We start from the raw sequence: 21,697 nt of genomic DNA on the forward strand, positions 1-21,697 counted from the left end.
CAGGTGTTCTCTCATAACTTTTATTCCCCACATTGACCAGATTATCAGTGAAATTGATCGGTGTATCGCCAATCATCATACCGCTTGTCAACTTTCGAACGCCGTATGTAGTATCCAAATCCTTCTTTTTACTTGAGCTGAACATTTTCAAATATTGTGCTGTGGAATCCGTTGTTTTCTTCACCGGTGTACTTGTAGTAGAAATTTCACCAAACTTCAGTGTTTTATCATTTGCATCCATGAAATTCCCCACATCCATATCCTCATCCTCCTCATCATCATCATCCCCGGCACTCTCGTCATCTTTTTCCTCTTCTTTTTTCATTGTCACATCCGGTAGTTCCGTTTTAATTTCACGTTTAATATGCTGCTGCTGCAGCTTTGAAGTATCCACCAATTTTTGCAGCGGTGTTACTAAAGGCTTGAATACCTCTCCCATAACCTGTTCGGTCGTGTCCTTGTCCAACTTGAGCATCTTATGCTTCAGCCGTATGACATCGGATGCTTTTGATATTTCACTCAATGTATCGCTATGCTTACGAATCTTGGCACTCTCCATGTTGCAGGCTCGATTGTTGCAACGAAACTGTGCAAGTTTATGTTAGTTTATGCTTATAAAGCAGTCAAACCCCTTCCTATATCGCCCCCCATTGATTTCGCTATCCTTGTCAATTACGGTAAAACTGTAATTGTCATCATTCCAGCATGCCGAGCACAAGTCTTTAAATTGCTGATACGTCATGTCCGTGTTCACATGATCGTTGTAGATATGTTTCAGATTCATATCATCCTGCCGAAATAGCACCAATAAGTTTGCATTGTCACGCACTAGGTGTTTTGGAATGCGCGCGTACGTTTGACTTAGATAAAAGCTATCGATATCGCAATGCCTGCCCATGCTGAAGTATGCTCTGATATTATCCTGCTTTTCACAAGCCACATCGTCGAAAATCATAACAGAGTTGGGGCGAGCATCTTCCGGTTTTACAACCTCATCGTTCTCATGAAACGGGAAATAACCCACTCCCTGCACAGGTTCTAGTAACTTTTGCAAAAATTGATACTTTGGTTGGATGAGAGATTTCGAATAGACGTAGACATTTTCGAATCGCAATCCATTGCCGTGGGTGATGAGTGCGAGAAGAGCGTTAGTTTTACCGCAATTGGATGGCCCGCAAAAAATTGCTCTCACGGTATTTGGCAGCAATTTTCCATGTCGTTTTTCTATCTTCCTCTGACCACGTCGAACCATTTTATCGAAATTTGCGATAGGTAGTTTATCGGGCTGATCTTGAAATCTCATGATGCTTCGTTAGCATGACAACGAAAACTGAGATGATGGTATATAAATTCCGCCTTTTATAGAAGTCACGTTAGTTGTTGCCTGACTATGAGGATGTGCACACGGAAAAAACGCGGTGGTGGTTTGTTAAATAAAATCATCAATCATCTCCCAGTTGAATTGCATGTGCCGGGGTATCAGTACTGTGGACCTGGAACGAAATTGGTCAAGAGGTTGGCTCGTGGAGATTTGGGGATCAATCCGCTGGATGCCGCGTGTAAAGACCACGACATTGCATACGCAAAGAATCGCGATACCGCAGCGAGAAATCTTGCCGACAAAGCGCTCGCTGAGAAGGCGTGGAATCGCGTCTTGGCCAAGGACGCTAGTGTGGGTGAAAAGGCGGTAGCCTGGGGAGTCACCAACACCATGAAAGCTAAATCTAAACTCGGAATGGGCTTAGCTGCAAAGCGGTCGAAACTTGGAGTGGCTGCGAAGAAGAAATCTGGAACTGACGGGAAGAGTAAACAGCGGAAGAGAACTGTGAATCTTAAATCCATCATCACGGCAGCAAAGGTCGCCATGCGACCGGGTTATAAAGCCGTCGAGTCGGCGTTGGCGGGTGCTCGTGCGGCCGCGCGGGGGTTTGGAAAGAATATTCGTATGCCTCGCGTTATACCTGTGCCTGATAAAATTGGCGGCATCCTGCCGTTTCTCATTCCAATTCTGGCCGGTCTAAGCGCTACTGGGGCTCTTGCGGGTGGTGCTGCGGGTATAGCTAAAGCTGTCAACGAAGCTAGTGCCAACAAACATCGGTTGAAAGAGGCCAAACGGCACAATGCAACAATGGAGGCGATTGCTTTGGGTAAGGGATTATACCTGCGACCCTACCGCAGCGGAATGGGCCTGTACTTACGTCCGGCAAAAAACTAATAAAGCTGCCACACCGAGCTCTCACCAACATTGATTTACGCAACTATGCTAAAAATATGAAAATTTCGCATTTTCGAGGTGTTTTCATGCGGAATGATCTGCCGAAATCAGGACCAAAAATGCGAGAATCCGCAATTATTAATCTTGATGATAAAAACGGTCCGGGGACACATTGGGTGGCGTACAAGAAAAATGGTGACCATGTTGTGTATTTCGATAGTTTCGGTGATTTGAAACCGCCTAAGGACTTGATGAGGTATCTCGGTGTTGGCAGCGTTGAATACAATCATAAGAGGTATCAAGAATATGATACTGTGATTTGCGGTCACTTGTGTCTCAAATTTCTCAGCGAACAACTATAAAAAGACAGGTGTTACATGAGCAAGCATTAGTCATGCCGGAATCGTTGACGTTAACACTGTCAGGCACATCCTCCGTGCTGGAGGCTCAATATTTCCCCCCAATCGAGTTATCACCAGAGAAGAACTATGTTCTCGGACTCGTCGAGTTCCTGACATTCAATTCAATACCCAATATTCATGAGAGGTGTAATAAATTTTACCTGAAACGAGCGGACAACAGCAGAGAGAGCATCGTGATACCCACAGGATGTTATGAAATTGAGGATATTGAAAATTTTCTACATAAGGAGCTACCCTCCGACATCACCCTCAGTCTGACAGCTAACAACAACGAGCTGAACAGTGAAGTCACATGCAATCATGTGGTAGACTTTAAGCCCAAAGATTCGATCGGCCGATTATTGGGATTTAAGGCGGTTGAGCTATCACGAAACGTTACTCATAAATCTGAATTACCCGTAGCCATACTGAAGGTTAATACTTTACGCGTTGAGTGTAGCATAACCACAGGGGCGTATATAAACGGGCGTCGAGCTCACACGATTCATGAATTTTTCCCAACCGTTCCATCCGGATATAAGATTGTCGAAGTGCCTACCAACGTCATTTACCTGCCAATCGCCGTACAGTCGATACATCATTTACAGCTGAGAATAGTCGATCAAGACGACGAGCTGATTAATTTTCGCGGCGAAACGATTACTGTACGTTTACACTTGAAATCACTCAAATAATGGGAATCGTGTTTGAGACGAGAAAGTCTGGCAAAAGTTATAAAACTCAAACGTCATGGCCAAAAATCGTCAGTCGTCCGACACCTCTGACAACGTTTACACCGCCTACGAGACTGACACCTCTGAACGTTCGGTTTCTCCAGAGCCTAGGTCTTCGATTACGTGGAAATTTTGGAAAATAAAAATTCGTGTTCGCTGCATCCTGTGCGTGTTACCATGGAAGAAATAATAAGAATACAGAAACCTGTGGTATTCGACGAATCGATCGCGCACTCTGAGATTCATGCTCATCAACCGTTTGCATCATCCACCTTCCAGAACAACGATGAAATCCATATTGTTGTTCAACATCAAGACTTGTGTCTACTGCCCAGTAAAAGCTCTCTACACATTCACGGAAAAATCACAAAGGATGATGGTGTGGCTGCGGTGACGGTTACGAAATTGATCAATATGGCCGTTTGTCATTTGTTTGAGGAAATTCGCTACGAGTTGAACGGAGTAGAGATTGATCGGAATAAAAATGTCGGCATCACCAGCACCATGAAGGGTTACGTATCCTTGACTCCAGGCCAGCAATATAGTCTGGAGAATACCGGGTGGTTGAGTGGGGATAAGGAACTAACCGATGCCTCTGGAAATTTCGATGTTGTCTTGCCGTTAAATTATGTGCTAGGCTTCGCCGAAGATTATCGTCGAGTCATCGTCAACGCTAAACATGAGTTAATTCTCACACGTTCCAACACTGATTTGAATGCCGTAATTCAGAGCTCGGCGACGGAAAACTTTAAAATCACCCTGAATAAAATCGAGTGGTTGTTACCCTACATCAAACTGGCTGATAAACCGAAAATCCAGCTACTCAACTACATCGCCAAGGATCCGGCCATATCCATGAGTTTTCGTTCTTGGGAAACGTACGTGTATCCGATGCTCCCATCAACAACGCGGCATATATGGTCAGTCAAGACATCGACGCAGCTTGAGAAGCCGAGATATGTCGTTCTAGGATTTCAAACTGCAAGGAGAAACGAGCCGCTGAAAAATGCTGGCGTATTTGATCATTGTCGGATCAGAGATGTAAAACTCTTCCTCAACTCACAGTGCTATCCCTACGGAAATATGAATATTGATATATACAATAATCAATACGCCATTCTCTATGATATGTATGTTCGGTTTCAAATGAGCTACTATAACAAAGAAGCTGAGCCTTTGCTATCGAGGCGTGAATTTATAAACCAAGCTCCCCTTATCGTCATCGATTGCTCCAAGCAGAACGAAACATTGAAAACTGGACCTGTGGACATTCGATTGGAATTTGACTCTAGCACTACGTTCCCACCACACACTTCTGCCTACTGCATGATCTTGCATGATCGCATTGTTGAATATAATCCGATCAGTGGTACTGTTAAAAAATTGGTTTAAGTCAATTTTGGAATAACAATATGTTTAATTAATATGGATATTGAAAATAATATGTATAATTTTACTCGTTAAAATTTAGAATAAGATAATTGAGAATATAATAAGAAAACTAAATGTAATTGGTGTTAAATAAAAAAATTGTTAAAAGCATTCAAAACGCCATTTTAAACCTTCCTTTAGGGGTCATTTCCTGGAATTTTTTCAATAGATCCAGCGGGTTCTTACCTCATCTGATTTATGTGCGGCTTTCCGGCGCCAAACAAGTCTCGGCAGGAATTATTTTGAGTGTTTGTGTGTGTGTGTGTGTGTGTGTGTGTGTGTGTGTGTGTGTGTGTGTGTGTGTGTGTGTGTGTGTCAGATCCTATGGAAATAGCCGCCGAAAATGGCCGGGGGGGGGGGGGGGGGGCTGGGAGAGCGCGCGCCGTCAGTCGGGGGGGGGGGGGGGGGGGCCTAGGGGGGACTTAGGGGGGAGCTAGGGGGGAGCTAGGGGGGTTGGTGGTCCAGAACTCTCATATATATACTACTCCTTAGATAGAATGAACTTCGCGTTTGAACCAAGTGAGTGAAGTGAATTGAGAATAAGGACACTCAGACTCGGACTTCTCTTATATTCTTGCCCTTGGTGCTTGTCAGAGACTCCAGGACATCAAAGCCTCGTACCGACGGCTATAACGATATTCGAGTGTGATGCTGCACACCTCAATTTGGCTACTCCTAGCGTAAGTATGAACATTTTGCTACTTACACGAGTCACCATAAACGTATCGAAGAAAAATCGTGATTGAAACTGAAAATTTGAGGGTCAAACTTGAATCATTCAAATAAATGAAGTCAAAGCTTGACTCAAGGTGAATTTGAAAATAAAATCACCATGGAAGTGAACGAAAACAACGACCGGAGATCGGCAGTACCTCCAACTATTGCTGAGACTGCAGAAGATTGACAATCCGTCACTTCTAAATTACGATTCGAAGAGAGATTTTAGGATTTGATGAACCAAATGACCCAGCTTGCGGATAGGCTAAAAGAAGCCACCGAACGTGATGATTTGATTGTAATGGGCAGATACCGTCTTGGTCTAGAGCAATTAAACGAAGAGAGGTTAACTGTGCGTCAACTTGCTCGCCGCGAAGATTTGCCTATAGAAGAGGTTACCCGTTTTATTCAATTGAGAAATCAAGAACGCCGTGAACACGACTTCATTTGTCGCAATAATGTAGAAATAAATCGAAACTCTGAGACAGTTCCACGTCCCGAAGACACGCTTGAAGGCGTCACCAACCAAATGTTTCAGGAAATGCAACAATCAAATAACCAATTACCAACTAACGATGATCCGAATGTTTCTAATATTTTAAGACTGCCCAGCAATCATACCGGAGCGATACCGCGAATTCAAGTGGATACCGCGCGTCTCGTAGAATCGGAAGTGAAAGGTCCTACTCAGATAGCCCCTTCAACCGTAAAAAACCCACCACGTTACTCAGCATTATACGGGCTTGCTCAAAACTGATTACTGCCACCGACACTGCGCATCAATGAGGTGGGCTCCCCAGCCAATTCAGACTGGGACCATCAAGGTATAAATACGATGCCTATACCGATCCCTCACCAAAATCGCTTATTAGAAAACGAACGATTCTCCACCGCGTAAGCCAATGTAAGCCATGATATCTTGTCGAATACGGATTCGACACTACAACGCGTTCTCGAACGTACGCCTTACGCGAAAGCCTAGTCCACAGTGGCCTATAGGTCAGACGGATCACGAAAGCCCACGACGTACTGGTAGCAATACCCGTGGCAACGTCCCTCGTCGTCGTCTAGAACAGCAAGAAGAGAACAAATTCAGAAGAGCCTTGGAAATGTCTGCTGCTTCACCACATCGTCGTCCGGACACTGTGACGTTCAGTGTGACCCAGTTGCTGGATGATCCCGAAACTTCACACCAACAGCAGAAGATAATGAGGAACATTGTAGAACTCGCTCGAAGAAACCAAACGAGAATTCAACCACCGGCAACTGCGCCACCCCGAGACGTGCTTCTTCCTCGAAACGCAAGAGGCCCAGTCCCGTATGCACGAACGGAAGCTTACTTGAACAATGTCAGCCTACGCCCCGATGCTGCCAGAAGATACCCCGGAGAACCAAATCGCCCAGCGGACGAGCCCTACGCGATCCAAGATTTCCTACCCGCGTTTCAAGCCATCAAGATGATTGATTGCAGACTGGAAGGAAAAGCAGGCGAGGACGTACACGCTTGGATCATGCAAGTAAAAGCCGCCGATATGGTAGTTATGCCAACCCTACGTTTCCCGTTTTTGAGCATGGTAATCAGCTTGAAGACGGGAGGAGCTCTTCAGAAGACCATCAACCAGAGGAGATCTCGTAAAATCCCAACTTTACTCGAAGTCATAAGATCAACCGTCATTGTCCAGAAAAGTGCCACCACATTGGAAATGGAGCTTGGCAGAACAGGCCAAAAGGGCGACACTGTGAACGCCTACAATCTCAAATTCAATCAGATCTACCAAGATCTCGTAGCTGCTTTCAACAACTACGAGCGAACATCGATCCTAATCTTCGAGACCTCGGAAATAGCACTAAATGCCGCGAATGAAATTGCTGTACCAACAAGGAAACGTTTTCAGGTGTCCCCCGCCGATTTCGATGAAACTCTGGTATGTTATAGAGGGTCAAAATCGATGATATGCATATTTTTTTTATCGGCCCAAACTCATTTTAAAGGGGTGAAACACCCCTCCAAAGTTGACCACCTCCCAAGATGATTTTTCTGCTTTGCATACAAGGAGGAGATTTCGATAACTAATAATAATAGTAATGAATACCTTGTCAAAAGTGATGAAAAACACACTTCGAATATTCTCAAGAACTCTTTATTTTAGGGGTTAACTTGTACGTACAAAGTTCATTTTTTACATTGGAAACAAGATGTTCATCAGAGCTCAATGAATCCAACAGCACTGTGAAGAGCATGCAAGAATACAGAATACGTGCTTTCGATTTTTTCCCAAAAACTGAATTCTTATCGACTTTTTTTCCAATATTGCGGATTATGTCTAGTATTTAGCCATGAACCATTGAATAACATTGTTTGAGGCTCGCATTCATTCTGGCATCGCTCTCTTATCATTTTACTGTTTTGTCATTTTTTTTCAAGAAACGTAAATATTTTTCATTTCAAGCAGACTATCAACTACTCGAAAATTGGATGTGTGTCATATGTAAACAAGTCATATCTCTGCTTGAATTAATTCTATGGCACAGATATTATTTTTAATGATTACGCGTATTTTTCGAATATTTTTAATATGAAAAGTCGTGAGACCGTTCAGTGCTTGTTAATACGTTAATAACAGAACTTCGAGCAGTTATTGAATTTCTTCTCACGTTAACAATGAAAGTGAATCCAATCAACGTTACTAAACTTCTGTGGGCAGCATTTGAAGTAATGAATATACCCGAGTCCCCATTAACAAATGATGAACGTGAAATAGTATCGAACTCCGAAAACATTTTATTACAAAGCATGACAGAAGATAATAGTGTGGAAATGATTGAGGGAAATTCTCTTGACTTTGAAGAGCCCTATGAAAATCTTGAAACGTTCGCAGTGGAAGATGCAGATTTTCAGGTGTCTTCCGAAGGACCTGAAGATGGCTGTTCCGCAGATAAAGAACCTTTAAGTTCTGATTATGAAAAAAGCGCTGTTGAATATTGGAGAAGTGCAAAGACAAAAAAAAATCGCTCAATTGATACGGTTCGTCAGAGATATGAAAAAGTCAAATCAGTACGACAATTGCGTCATTGTGCACACCAAATCAACCAGGGAGGGTCATACATGGAAAAATCGGCTCGCATATCAGAGTATACATTGCAGAATATGAAAAATGCCATTGACGCAGGCTAGATTGTTCATGATACGGATCTGCGAAGATGGGCTTTACAGGCCCAAGGACCGTATCAGTCAAAAGGATTTTCGATTTAAAGCATTGCCAACGTGGTTACTTCACTTTAAGAAGATCCATCGCATTACTAGCAGAAAAATTAATGAATTCGTCACGCGAAAATCAGTTGAAAATAGTGAATATTTACACAAAAGTGCTGAAGAATTTTCGAAAAGAGTTGAACCTTATATTTCCGAATATGGATTACAAAATATATATAATCCTGATCAGAGTGGTTTCCAAATACAGATTCATTCTGGACGAACGTTAACGGAAGAAGGAACTAAACAAGTGTCGTGCATAGTACAATCAGTAACTTTAACAACGCACAGTTATACTATACAGCCTACAATTTTAGCGGACGGAAAATTATTATCTCCTTTATTTATTGTTTTAAAAGAACCATCCGGAACGTTCGGTCCTATAGTTGAACAACATTTATTCAGACCGCCAAATGTTTTCATCACAGCTTCCAAATCAGGAAAACTTACTTCTTGTATAATAATTCTTGTTTGGCACTGCATATATTCGAACGGTATTAATCACAATGATTCATTACAGAGCATTTCAAGATGTGGTTAGAAGAAGTGTTTATCCCAAAAGTGGGACCGAAGAGTCTACTTCTAATTGATTCTTGGCGTGGGCATTGTTCTAGAGTTGTGCAAGAGACAACACCCTCAGATAAAAAGTTGACGACTTCATTGATACCGAAAGGAACCACTGGAAAAATTCAACCTCTCGATGTTTTCGGTTTCCATAAATGGAAAAATTATATTCGTCATTTTTCAGACACCGTAGCTCTTCTTGATTATGATTTAAATTTACATTTAAGGAATAATGTAATGAAATCACAGTCTTTAGTTCACAACCAACTGTCATCTCCGCGATATCATAATTTGTTTCGTTATGCGTGGCATAAAAGCGGGTTTATTGCAAAGAAACCTGATGAATTTGATAACCCCATCGATTCTACATTTGGACAGTCATCTCATCCGAATTGTGAAATCGAAGGTTGCACGAATCTCGCAGTAATCAGATATTCTTGGTGTAAAAAATCACTTTGCCTACAGCATTTTTTTGATGAATATCATTATTGTACCGACTATCATCCATAAAGCGATTGATAGATAAACTTGGAACTTGTTTTTGTTTAAAGGGTGTGGCCACGGTAGAGGAAGTAGAATCATGTGCATATTCAACAATTTTGTATTATATAAAAACGTAATTCATTCACAAAACTATTTACAGGTGTATTTAGTGTATGAATCAAAGTAACAAAAAAATTGCTTTATTCATTTTTTCAATGAAAAATGGCTAATAATCGCTACTTGTTTTTTGTTTATCTTTTTCCCAGCCCTTACCCCTTAAATATCTGTGCCATAGAATTAATTCAAGTAGAGATATGACTTGTTTACATATGACACACATCGAATTTTCGAGTAGTTGATAGTCTGCTCGAAATTGAAAATATTCACGTTTCTTGAAAAAAATGATAAAACAGTAAAATGATAAGAGAGCGATGCCAGAATGAATGCGAGCCTCAAACAATGTTATTCAATGGTTCATGGCTAAATACTAGACATAATCCTTAATATTGGAAAAAAAGTCGATGAGAATTCAGTTTTTGGGAAAAAATCGAAAGCACGTATTCTGTATTCTTGCATGCTCTTCACAGTGCTATTGGATTCATCGAGCTCTGATGAACATCTTGTTTCTAATGTAAAAAATGAACTTTGTATATAGAAGTCAACCCTTAAAATAAAGAGTTCTTGAGAATATTCGAAGTGTGTTTTTCATCACTTTTGACAAGGTATTTATTACTATCATTATTAGTTATCGAAATCTTCTCCTTGTATGCAAAACAGAAAAATCATCTTGGGAGGTGGTCAACTTTGGAGGGGTGTGTCACCCCTTTAAAATGAGTTTGGGCCGATAAAAAAAAAACGTATGTCATCGATTTTGACCCTTCATAACATACCAGAGTTTCATCGAAATCGGAGGGGGACACCTGAAAACGTTTCCTTGTTAGATAAAAGCTATCTATATCGCGATGCCTGCCCATGCTGAAGTATGCTCTGATATCATCCTGCTTTTTACAAGCCACATCGTCGGAAATCATAAAAGAGTTGGGGCGAGCATCTTCCGGTTTGACAACCTCATCGTTTTCGCGAAACGGGAAATAACCCACTCCCTGCACGGGTTCTAGTAACTTTTGCAAAAATTGATACTTCGGCTGGAAGAGAGATTTCGAATAGACGTAGACATTTTCGAATCGCAATCCATTGCCGTGGGTGATGAATGCGAGAAGAGCGTTAGTTTTACCGCAATTGTATGGCCCGCAAAAAATTGCTTTCACGGTATTTGGCAGCAATTTTCCATGTCGTTTTCTTATCCTCCTCTCACCACGTCGAACCATTTGATCGAAATTTGTGATAGGTAGTTTATCGGACTGATCTTGAAATCTCATGATACTTCGTTAGCATGACAACGAGAACTGAGATGAAGGTATATAAATTCCGCCTTTAACAGAAGTTACGTTGGTTGTTGCCCGACTATGAGGATGGGCACACGGAAGAAACGCGGTGGTGGTTTGTTAAATAAAAACCATCAATCATCTCCCAGTTGAATTGCATGTGCCAGGGTATCAGTACTGCGGACGTGGAACGAAATTGGCCAAGATGTTGGCTCGTGGAGATTTCGGGTTCAATCCACTGGATGCCGCGTGTAAAGACTACGATATTGCATACGCAAATAATCGCGATATCGCAGCGAGAAATCTTACCGATAAAGCCCTCGCTGAGAAGGCGTGGAATCGCGTCTTGGCCAAGGACGCTAGTGTGGGTGAAAAGGTTGTAGCCTGGGGAGTCACCAACACCATGAAAGCTAAATTTAAACTCGGAATGGGCTTAGCTGCGAAGCAGTCGAAACTTGGAGCGGCTGCGAAGAAGAAATCCAGAACTGGCGGGAAGAGTAAACAGCGTAAGAGAACTGTAAATCCTAAATCTATCATCACAGCAGCAAAAGTCGCCATGCGACCGGATTATAAAGCCGTTGAGTCGGCGTTGGCGGGTGCTCGTGCGGCTGCGCGTGGGACTGGGAACAATATTCGTATGCCTCGCGTCATACCTATGCCTGATAAAATTGGCGGCATCCTGCCGTTTTTCATTCCAATTCTGGCCGGTCCAAGCGCTACTGGGGCTCTTGCGGGTGGTGCTGCGGGTATAGCTCAAGCTGTCAACGAAGCTAGTGTCAACAAACATCAGACGAACGAGGCCAAACGGCACAATACAACAATGGAGGCAATTGCTTTGAGCAAGGGATTATACCTGCGACCCTACCGCAGCGGAATGGGCCTGTACTTATGTCCGGCAAAATACTGGTAAAGCTGCCACACCGAGCTCTCACCAACATTGATTTACGCAATTATGCTGAAAATATGAAAATTTCGCATTTTCGTGGTGTTTTCATGCGGAATGATCTGCCGAAATCAGGACCAAAAACGCGAGAATCCGCAATTATTAATCTTGACGATAAAGACGGTTCAGGGACACATTGGGTTGCGTACAAGAAAAATGGTGACCATGTTGTGTATTTCGATGGTTTCGATTATTTGAAACCGTCTAAGGACTTGATGAGGTATCTCGATGTTGGTAGCGTTGAATACAATCATAAGAGGTATCAAGAATATGATACTGTGATTTGCAGCCACTTGTGCCTCAAATTTTTCAGCGAACGACTATAAAAAAACAAGCAGTGTCTCAATGAGCAAGCATTAGTCATGCCGGATTCATTGACGTTAACACTGTCAGGCACATCCTCCGTGCTAGAGGCTCAATATTTCCCCCCGAACGAGTTATCACCAGAGAAGAACTATGTTCTCGGACTCGTTGAGTTCCTGACATTCAATCAATACCCATTATTCATGAGAGGTGTAATGAATTTCACCTGAAACGAGCGGAAAACAGCAGAGAGAGCATCGCGATACCCACGGGAAGCTATGAAATTGAGGATATTGAAAATTTTCTGCGTAAGGAGCTACCCTCAGACATCACCCTTAGTCTGACAGCTAACAACAACGAGCTCAACAGTGAAGTCACATGCAATCATGTGGTAGACTTTAAGCCCAAATATTCGATCGGCCGCTTATTGGGATTTAAGGCGGTTGAGCTATCAGGAAACGTTACTCATAAATCTGAATTACCCGTAGCCATACTGAAGGTTAATACTTTACGCGTTGAGTGTAGCATAACCACAGGGGTGTACACACACGAGCTTCGAGCTCACACGATTCACGAATTTTTCCCAACCTTTCCATCGGGATATAAGATTGTTGAAGTGCCTACCAACGTCATTTACCTGCTAATCGCCGTACAGTCAATACATCATTTACAGCTGAGAATAGTCGATCAAGACGACGAGCTGATTAATTTTCGCGGCGAAACAATTACTGTACGTTTACACGTGAAGTCACTCAAATAATGGGAATCGAATTTGAGACGAGAAAGTTGGGCAAAAGTTATAAAACTCAAACGTCATGGCCAAAAATCATCAGTCTCCCGACACCTCTGACAACGTTTACACCGCCTGCGAGACTGACACCTCTGAACGTTTGGTTTCTCCAGAGCCTGGGTCTTCGATCACGTGGAAATTTTGGAAAATAAGAATTCCTGTTCGCTGCATCCTGTGTCTGTTACCATGGAAGAAATAATAAGAATACACAAACCTGTGGTATTCGACGAATCGATCGCGTACTCTGAGATTCATGCTCATCAGCCGTTTGCATCATCCACCTTCCAGAACAACGATGAGGTCCATATTGTTGTTCAACATCAAGACTTGTGTCTACTGCCCAGTAAAAGCTCTCTACACATTCATGGAAAAATCTCAAAGGATGATGGTGTGGCTGCGGTGACGGTTACGAAATTGATCAATATGCCCGTTTGTCATTTGTTTGAGGAAGTTCGCTATGAGTTGAACGGTGTAGAGATTGATCGGAATCAAAATGTTGGCATCACCAGCACTATGAAGGGTTACGTATCCTTGACTCCAGGCCAGCAATATAGTACGGAGAATACCGGGTGGTTGAGTGGGGATAAGGAACTAACCGATGCTGCTGGAAATTTCGATGTTGTTTCACCGTTAAATTATGTGCTAGGCTTCGCCGGAAATTATCGTCGAGTCATCGTCAACGCTAAACACGAGTTAATTCTCACACGTTCCAACACTGATTTGAATGCCGTGATTTAGGCCTTGCACACGGAAAACTTTAAAATCACCCTGAATAAAATCGAGTGGTTGTTGCCCTACATCAAACTGGCTGATAAACCGAAAATCCAGCTACTCAACTACATCGCCAAGGATCCTGCCATATTCATGAGTTTTCGTTCTTGGGAAACGTACGTGTATCCGATGCTCCCATCAACAACGCGGCATATATGGTCAGTCAAGACATCGACGCAGCTTGAAAAGCCGAGATATGTCGTTCTAGGATTTCAAACTGCAAGGAGAAACGAGCCGCTGAAAAATGCTGGCGTATTTGATCATTGTCGGATCAGAGATGTAAGACTCTTCCTCATGTCACAGTGCTATCCCCACGGAAATATGAATCTTGATATATACAATAATCAATACACCATTCTCCATGATATGTATGTTCGGTTTCAAATGACCTACTGTAACAAAGAAGCTGAGCCTTTGCTACCGAAGCGTGAATTTATAAACCAAGCTCCCCTTGTCGTCATCGCTTGCTCCACGCAGAACGAAACATTGAAAACTGGACCTGTGGACATTCGATTGGAATTTGACTCTAGCATTACGTTCCCACCACACACTTTTGCCTACTGCATGATCTTGCATGACCGCATTGTTGAATATAATCCGAATAGTGGTACTGTAAAAAAATTGGTATAAGTCAATTTTGGAATAATAATATGTTTAATCAATATGGATATTGAAAATAATATGTATAATTTTACTCGTTAAAATTTAGAATAAGATAATTCACAATAGAATAAGAAAACTAAATGTAATTGATGTTAAATAAAAAAATTGTTAAAAGCATTCAAAACGCCGTTTTAAACCTTCCTTCAGGGGTCATTTCCTGGAATTTTTTCAATAGATCTCGCGGGTTTTCACCCTATCCGCTTTATGTGCGGCTTTCCGGCGCCAAACAAGTCTCGACAGGAATTATTTTGTGTGTGTGTGTGTTTGTGTGTGCCAAATCCTATGAAAATAGCCATCTTGCGGCAAACCGCAACGCGCCGCGGATTTTGGGGGGAGGAGGAGGGGGGGCTGATGCCGCGGATTTAGGGGGGGGGCAGCGCCGCGGATTCAGGAGGGGGGGCAGCGCCGCGGATTTGGGGGGGGGGGGGGGGGATAGCGCTGCGAATTGGGGGGGCGGCGGGGGGGCTAGGGGGGAGCGCCGCCATCTTTGGATTAGAACTCTAATATATACACTACTCATTTTAATTCTTGATTTAAGGATTGTGTTCGCGCAACTTTATTATTATTATGTTAGTTTCCAAATTTATGACACAAATATTTCAGTTTCTTGTTATATTCGTATTCTGTACCTATTCACCACGTATAAGGTGAAAAAAGGGTCACATCAACAGATTTACTTTCTTATTCTACATTACAATCAGTTCAACGTTATAGTGATTCAAAATGCGTACTTATTGTCCACGCCAGAAATTTGCGGGCCGAGACTCGAAGCGGCTGTCACGTACGTTCGCTTGGCCAATTTTAGCGCAGCGCGAGTTAGTCAGTCTCGAGCGCTTGCATAGGTAGGACGTGTTAGGCTTTCCCTCACCGCGCGCGTCAATTATTTTATTTCGCGTAGTTTAAGATTTATGTGATTGAGATTGGTCTGGGGAAACGCGGTTTACCCTCCGGTGACCGGAGGTGCCCGTCTCCGGGGCGAGCGTCGCCGCGACGATATATTGTCGCCCGAGCGTTGGATTCCCGAAACGTCGGGACCGCTGCTTGCACGGCAATGGGCCACCCTGACGCTCTTCCTTACACATTTTCACGTTAGCGTTGAAAGTTGCGGTTTATGGTTTACTTATATGAGTTTTGATAAGTTGGCTCAAGATTATTGAATGATCATTCAATCTAGTTGACAAGGAACGCACTAGCGACCGTATTATCCTGTATTATGATAATCTGATATGCAGTTAATAAACATTCGTCTTGCTTCAGCTTGACCCTCTAGCAAGCGTCTTGTCTTTTCCGCGAAATCCTGTTATTTATTTATTCACCCTCTCACTCACTCACCCTATCCCGATTGGAGTTAGAGAAGAACTCTGGTCAAACGACTAAACAGATTGTTTTCTTTGTGGGTAGGCCATTTTTTAATTTTTTGTATCACAAATCAACCCTCGCACGTATATCCTACTTGTTAAATTTCCACTTTTTAGTTACAGCCCATTCGAAATTTTTCACGGATACAATGTGTTTTCATACTTTATGTTTTCAAGTTCAGAAATGCATGAAGTTCTGAATACTGATCTTTCATATTCGTTTGCTGAATGTTTCCATCTTTCATTCCATAATATTCATTGAAACAGTTTATTTTGAAGATTCGTTTTATTTCCATAATAATTACTTGTTATACCAAAGAAACGTCATAACGGAGAGAGAAAAGTATGGTATTCAACGCGATCGCATGTATATATCTTATTTATTGACGCGCCATTACTTTTGATTATGTTTTGTACTACAGATTTTGCTGATTTTTCAATACGCCTTATCTATTGATTTCTAGTATACGCCTGCATGTCTAACTCAATTTTTCAGATTTACTCATTTTCTCTTGAATATCTATCGATGTATGTAATACTTTTAATTTTTTCTGGCATGGTTGGGAGGTTGGGACGGGATAGGGTGGGTTACTTCATCGCAGCAACTTCCATGTGGTGAGACCTGGGTTATTGATGGCCATGTATTTAGTAGGGATGCACCATTCTAGATCGATCCACTCAAAAATCGATCTTTTGGGTCGAGAAAATAGATCCTTTGTATTCATACTTTACTAATCGATTTTTTCTAGAATCGATTCCAAGTCTGCAAGGATCGGATTAGGTTCTTGAATCTTTAATTCAACAAGTTTTGAAAGTCTATTATGGCGTTCTGTATTTTATGGATAATATAGGTTTGAGAATAAAAAAGAATCTACCAATTTCTAGCGCCGAATAAATCCAACATCACAAGTAATAAAAAAAGCTTCCCGTGTAGTCGGCTGGGTTCGTGTAATATGTATTGTGACGTGGATTTTTCCCGCACCTCGGCCACTCGGACAAAATGACCGAGAACTTACCGCCTGCACAATAATTTGGCGTTCACGATCTACCCTGGATCTAAAAACAATATCGCGAAATCCTGTTGGGCGCCTGGCGTGATCAACACGCCTCGAAATCGTTAATGCGTTATACTTCGGGAATATGCTCGGTAGCTCAGTACCGCGGAGAGGGGAGGGGTAACTTTTGGAGAAAAAGAGACATTCGAAAACCACACGCTATTTAACAAAAGAAGTAAAATAAAATCTTATATTTCACATTAGCGGTGTGTCACAAAAAAGCATCTGAAAAAACCTAGACCAAAAACGAAAATACGAGAAGGAAAAAGAAGAGAGAAAAATAAAAACACATACAGCTCGAAGAGCTTACTCGAACCTTCGAGATCTCACTTACATATTCTTACACTAAATCCATCAAGAACACTCGAGACAATACAGCGGTTTTCCATAGCGAAAAAACTAGGAAACAATCACAATTATCCATTAAACACATCAAAAACGCATCTGCATCTTTATCTCAGCTGTCACTTCGATGTTTGTCTTGAACGTTCAAGTTCGAGAATAGATGAGCAAACTCGCCTCCTTGAACCTTCCGAAATCTTCCACACCGACGGCCAAGCCGAAACTTCGAGACTTACCCGTCAAGTATATAAAGAGCGCCACTCGGCCAGAGAGTTCAGTTCTCATCGAGTTCCGGCTACGCACAGTTAACTCACGCGATTCAAACCGATACAAAACACAAACTTGGAAAGTTTTTCTTTCTTATTGACGTGACAACGTCTTAAATTAGGTTGCGGCTGGGAGTCACTTATGAAAAAGTGTAACGCCCGGTAACGTTACGATGAGTCACCGAACGAGAGAGAGGCCCGCCGAATGCCTTGCGTCTCTCTCCCACTCAACTATGATCGGTCTGCCGCGCGCGCAGCACTAGAGAATTAGGCGCATTGAATCGGCGCATGCTTGTGTCTCTGTCTTTGTCTTTCTCGAACGTTCTTTTCATTCAATTCCTTGTTCCTATTGTGCAATTTAATTATATTCATATCAATAAATATTCTACCGAGAAAAAGACGTTGTCACGTAAAATCTTCGCCCGTAAAACCGACTTTACAGGCAACCATTTTTTTTACCATTTCTGTTTTCTAGTATAGTGCACGTTGTGATTGGTGTCTTGTGAATAACTTCCGCTGCTTTTTGCTTATTTCATTCTTTTACTAATAATGCTTGGGTTTTTATGCCTGTAATGTTGTTGTACCCTAGTTATAAGTTTTTCCTTTCCAGCGTTGCTTGTGGACGAGCAGTTAACCCGTTCTTGAGAACACGAGAACGTTTCGTTTTGTTGGGCTTTTCTGAGTCTCATTTACACACTCACAAAACACCGGTCTCTTGAACATTCCAGAAGCTCCTAAAGCTGTACCTCTGGGCTGAGAACGATTCGTACACAAGGTCTTGAGAGAACAATTAAAACTAATCGAGATCTTTCGTAACGAAATTATTCACCAGTATTACGCCCCGACGTACCGCCTTCGCGTACTTTTTTCAAAATTCCATTTCATTTCATTTCTTTAATTTCTTCAATGCACAGATATTATTTCATCAAAATCTCATATTCTAATAACGGCGAGTTCCACCCCTCCTGGCAAAAGTCACGTAGAGACCAACAATGATCCCTAGTATAAGGTTCAACTTTCTTCTATTTAACTGGTACCAAGAACTGAGATAGGAGACTGCTGAATTAGCATCAGTAACGCTCAGCCTGGAACTATCCCTCTTTTTAAGTTAAAACTATAATCAATAACTATGATAAACAACTACCTTTGGAACCACCAAATTAAAATAGATCACTTATTAGGATGTATGAATGAATGTGTGAACATTGCATGTAAATATCTTTTGTTCATATCTTCAATGTGTCACCGACGAGATTGAGAATCGTCGGAACACCGTCGAAGAGCGAGAAGTAACGCTGACCATCTGGATTTGGGCGCCAGGAGGTCGCCCTCGCACCAAATTGGCTAATTACCGTTGTAACTTATTACAACTGCAGCTCCTTGAACCCTCGGGCCCAAGAAGCCGCGTCTTTCGTCTGTCAAGTCGCGAAGTGCGTGGACCTCAACCCGTATTAGCCCTTCTCGAGCAAGAGTAGCGTTTGGAAAATCTTAGTTGTGACCGACTTAAAGTCTCGCACTAATTCGTCAAATTCGAGCATTCAGTTATTCTGTTAATTGCAAGAGACTCACTATCTTCTAGGTTTCCATCTTTTCTGTGCTTTACTAAATCTCATCATTTCGAGAATAGACATTTTTATGCCATTCCATTTTCCATAATTAAATTGAGTTCGGCCCTGATTCAACCGAATCAGGTAATTTTAAGTGATAATAATAATAATTACACTATCGTTTTTAATAAATAATCGTTGCCATCATTTTTAACTTACATCAAAATCAGAAAATAGACACTTTCAAGCTTTCGATAATAAGACTAAGTGACCGACGTTCAACATCGTTCGATTGATCAACTCTTCCAAACTTGAGGTGAGGCCCTGGTCCAGAATTCTACCAACACAGACCGACACGAACCGACGGCTCTCAATCTCGTCGACCGATTCACCTAAAGCTAAGTCAATCCGAGTGTTAATCTTCGAAATTGAACGAATTCTTGTTTCACCTTTATAATCAAAATTTACTTCAGTAATATTTATTTAAAAGCAAGTCTAGAATTGGTGGCTAGCTTTACTACCCCCAATTAAATCATACTTTTATAGTATTCCAAGAATTTACCAACGAGACTTAACAATAGGATATATAATTGATTTAAGATAATCTAAAAAGAGAGATACAATATCGAATAATCACGACCAGCTAGTTAACCATCGTTCAGAGTAGATGTTCCTGGTACCAAACAATAATATCCTTTAGAATAGAATAACACACGATTTTTATAAACTTGAACACTTTATGAATTGTTACTTTCGGCTCTTATATCATTATCACCACTGATTGTTACCAGACATTTCAATCACCAAATCGAAAGAGAATATACTTCATCTTTTACCAGTTAAGGGAGCTTTCCAGTGTCCATATGCCCGAAAAATCGCTGTTTTTCGCGATTTTTTTTTTTAAGGAAAAAATAATCTAATCGGTCTGGTTTTTTTTTTGTATATTAATTGGGTATTGAAGAATACAAAACAATTTTTTAAAGATCGATTTATTTATCAATTAATATCTATAAAAATGATGAAACAATTGTTGCAGAAAATGCACTTGGATGTGGTGTCCACGTTGGGGGTCACAATTTTGATGTGAAACAAAAAACACAAAAAGATTATTGATCGGTATATAATTGGCTTTCGTGCTATGGAGGCTTTTTTTTTTTTTTTTGCAAAAATGGCGCCGGTTTGAACAAAAAGTATCGATTTTAGCATTTTTTTTGGCAGTTTTTTTTACAAAAAAATAGGAAGATGTCAAAAAAAAAAAAAGCTTCCATAGCACGATAAACGATGACGTTAAGAATATTGTGTAAAAAATTCAACTCGATAGCTTTAAAACTCTGCCCTCCAAGTTGGACACCGTTTTGAAAAATGCTGTTTCGAGAAAAACGCGTTCAAAGTTTCAAGTGAGGAAATTTTAGGTAAATCGTTTACTTACGGTCAATCAGCGATGCCAGGTCCATACAATATCTCTTCTGCTTCTTCGAAAAGATCGTGCTCAATGGATTGTTCAGTCCGACGAGCTGTCCTCGCCTCTTTGCTATCCAGGGACGCCCGGCGGTTTGCTTGGGTGATGCGCACATTCTTGTACTTAGCGGCGAAATCTGCGGCGCTCGGCCCTATCGTGCATCCCATCGTCTCCAAAATTTTTGAAATTGGGTCGTGACCTTCATTGAAGGTACACACAGCACACTGCGTAGCGATTTCTACTATCTGCTTGCCGCAGAATACGTGCTTTGGAGCTAGTTGCCACACACAGTGATTGATTGATTTTCAAGAATTTAGCACGCCATCCGCTTTTTTTTTGAAAATTGAGTGTGACAAAAAAATAAGTCGCGCGACTAATTTACGGCTAATTAACGGCAAATTATGCAATAGTCCGAATTCACATTTTCGACAATTGGCGAGCCAAGTTCATGTATGTGCAGGTAGGAACGAGACAATAGAAATAACGGCCGCACGGGCAGACGGCCGACGCGGCAGCTGTAGCGCTCCGTTGCCTTCTTCCAAAAAATGCTGTGCAGTAACCGAAATAATCTGAATTTCGGCATGAAAATTTCAGGGAATATTCGGAAGAGTGTATACTTTTCGATAAAGCAAAAAAAAAAAAATCGATTTTTTGAAAATTTCACACTGGAAAGCTCCCTTAAATCATATTAAACCATTTATTTTGAACGACCTTTTTCCCATTTTTATTATTATAAAATTGCCTCATCAATTTAAAAAAACCTCACAGACCTGTACAGGACTATGGCAACACGATCCTACAAATTACTGGCTTATCGAAAGGTAGGTCTTTTCTTAGTTTTAATAATTATTCATTGTCGTTACGTGGGAGCTTGATTATTCAATTAATCATTAACTACCACCGCTCAGTTCACCCTCACCCCCACGTAACACCAGCAAGAAAATTCGAGAGTGTACCAGCCTCACCCAAAAAGAAAAAAGGGCGCCGTTTTTCAGAACCAGAATATTATTTGTATAC

At 41.6% G+C, this 21,697-nt stretch overlaps 1 protein-coding gene across 2 annotated transcripts in view; it reads right to left on the minus strand.

Moving 5' to 3' along the window:
• The window catches only part of LOC124295602 (arylsulfatase J), an 846,464-nt gene that overhangs the window by 777,342 nt on the left and 47,425 nt on the right, over positions 1-21,697 (minus strand). The gene's annotated exons all lie outside the window — the stretch shown is intronic.

The sequence above is a fragment of the Neodiprion lecontei genome, chromosome 1, assembly GCF_021901455.1.
Source record: "Neodiprion lecontei isolate iyNeoLeco1 chromosome 1, iyNeoLeco1.1, whole genome shotgun sequence".
NCBI lineage: Eukaryota > Metazoa > Arthropoda > Insecta > Hymenoptera > Diprionidae > Neodiprion > Neodiprion lecontei.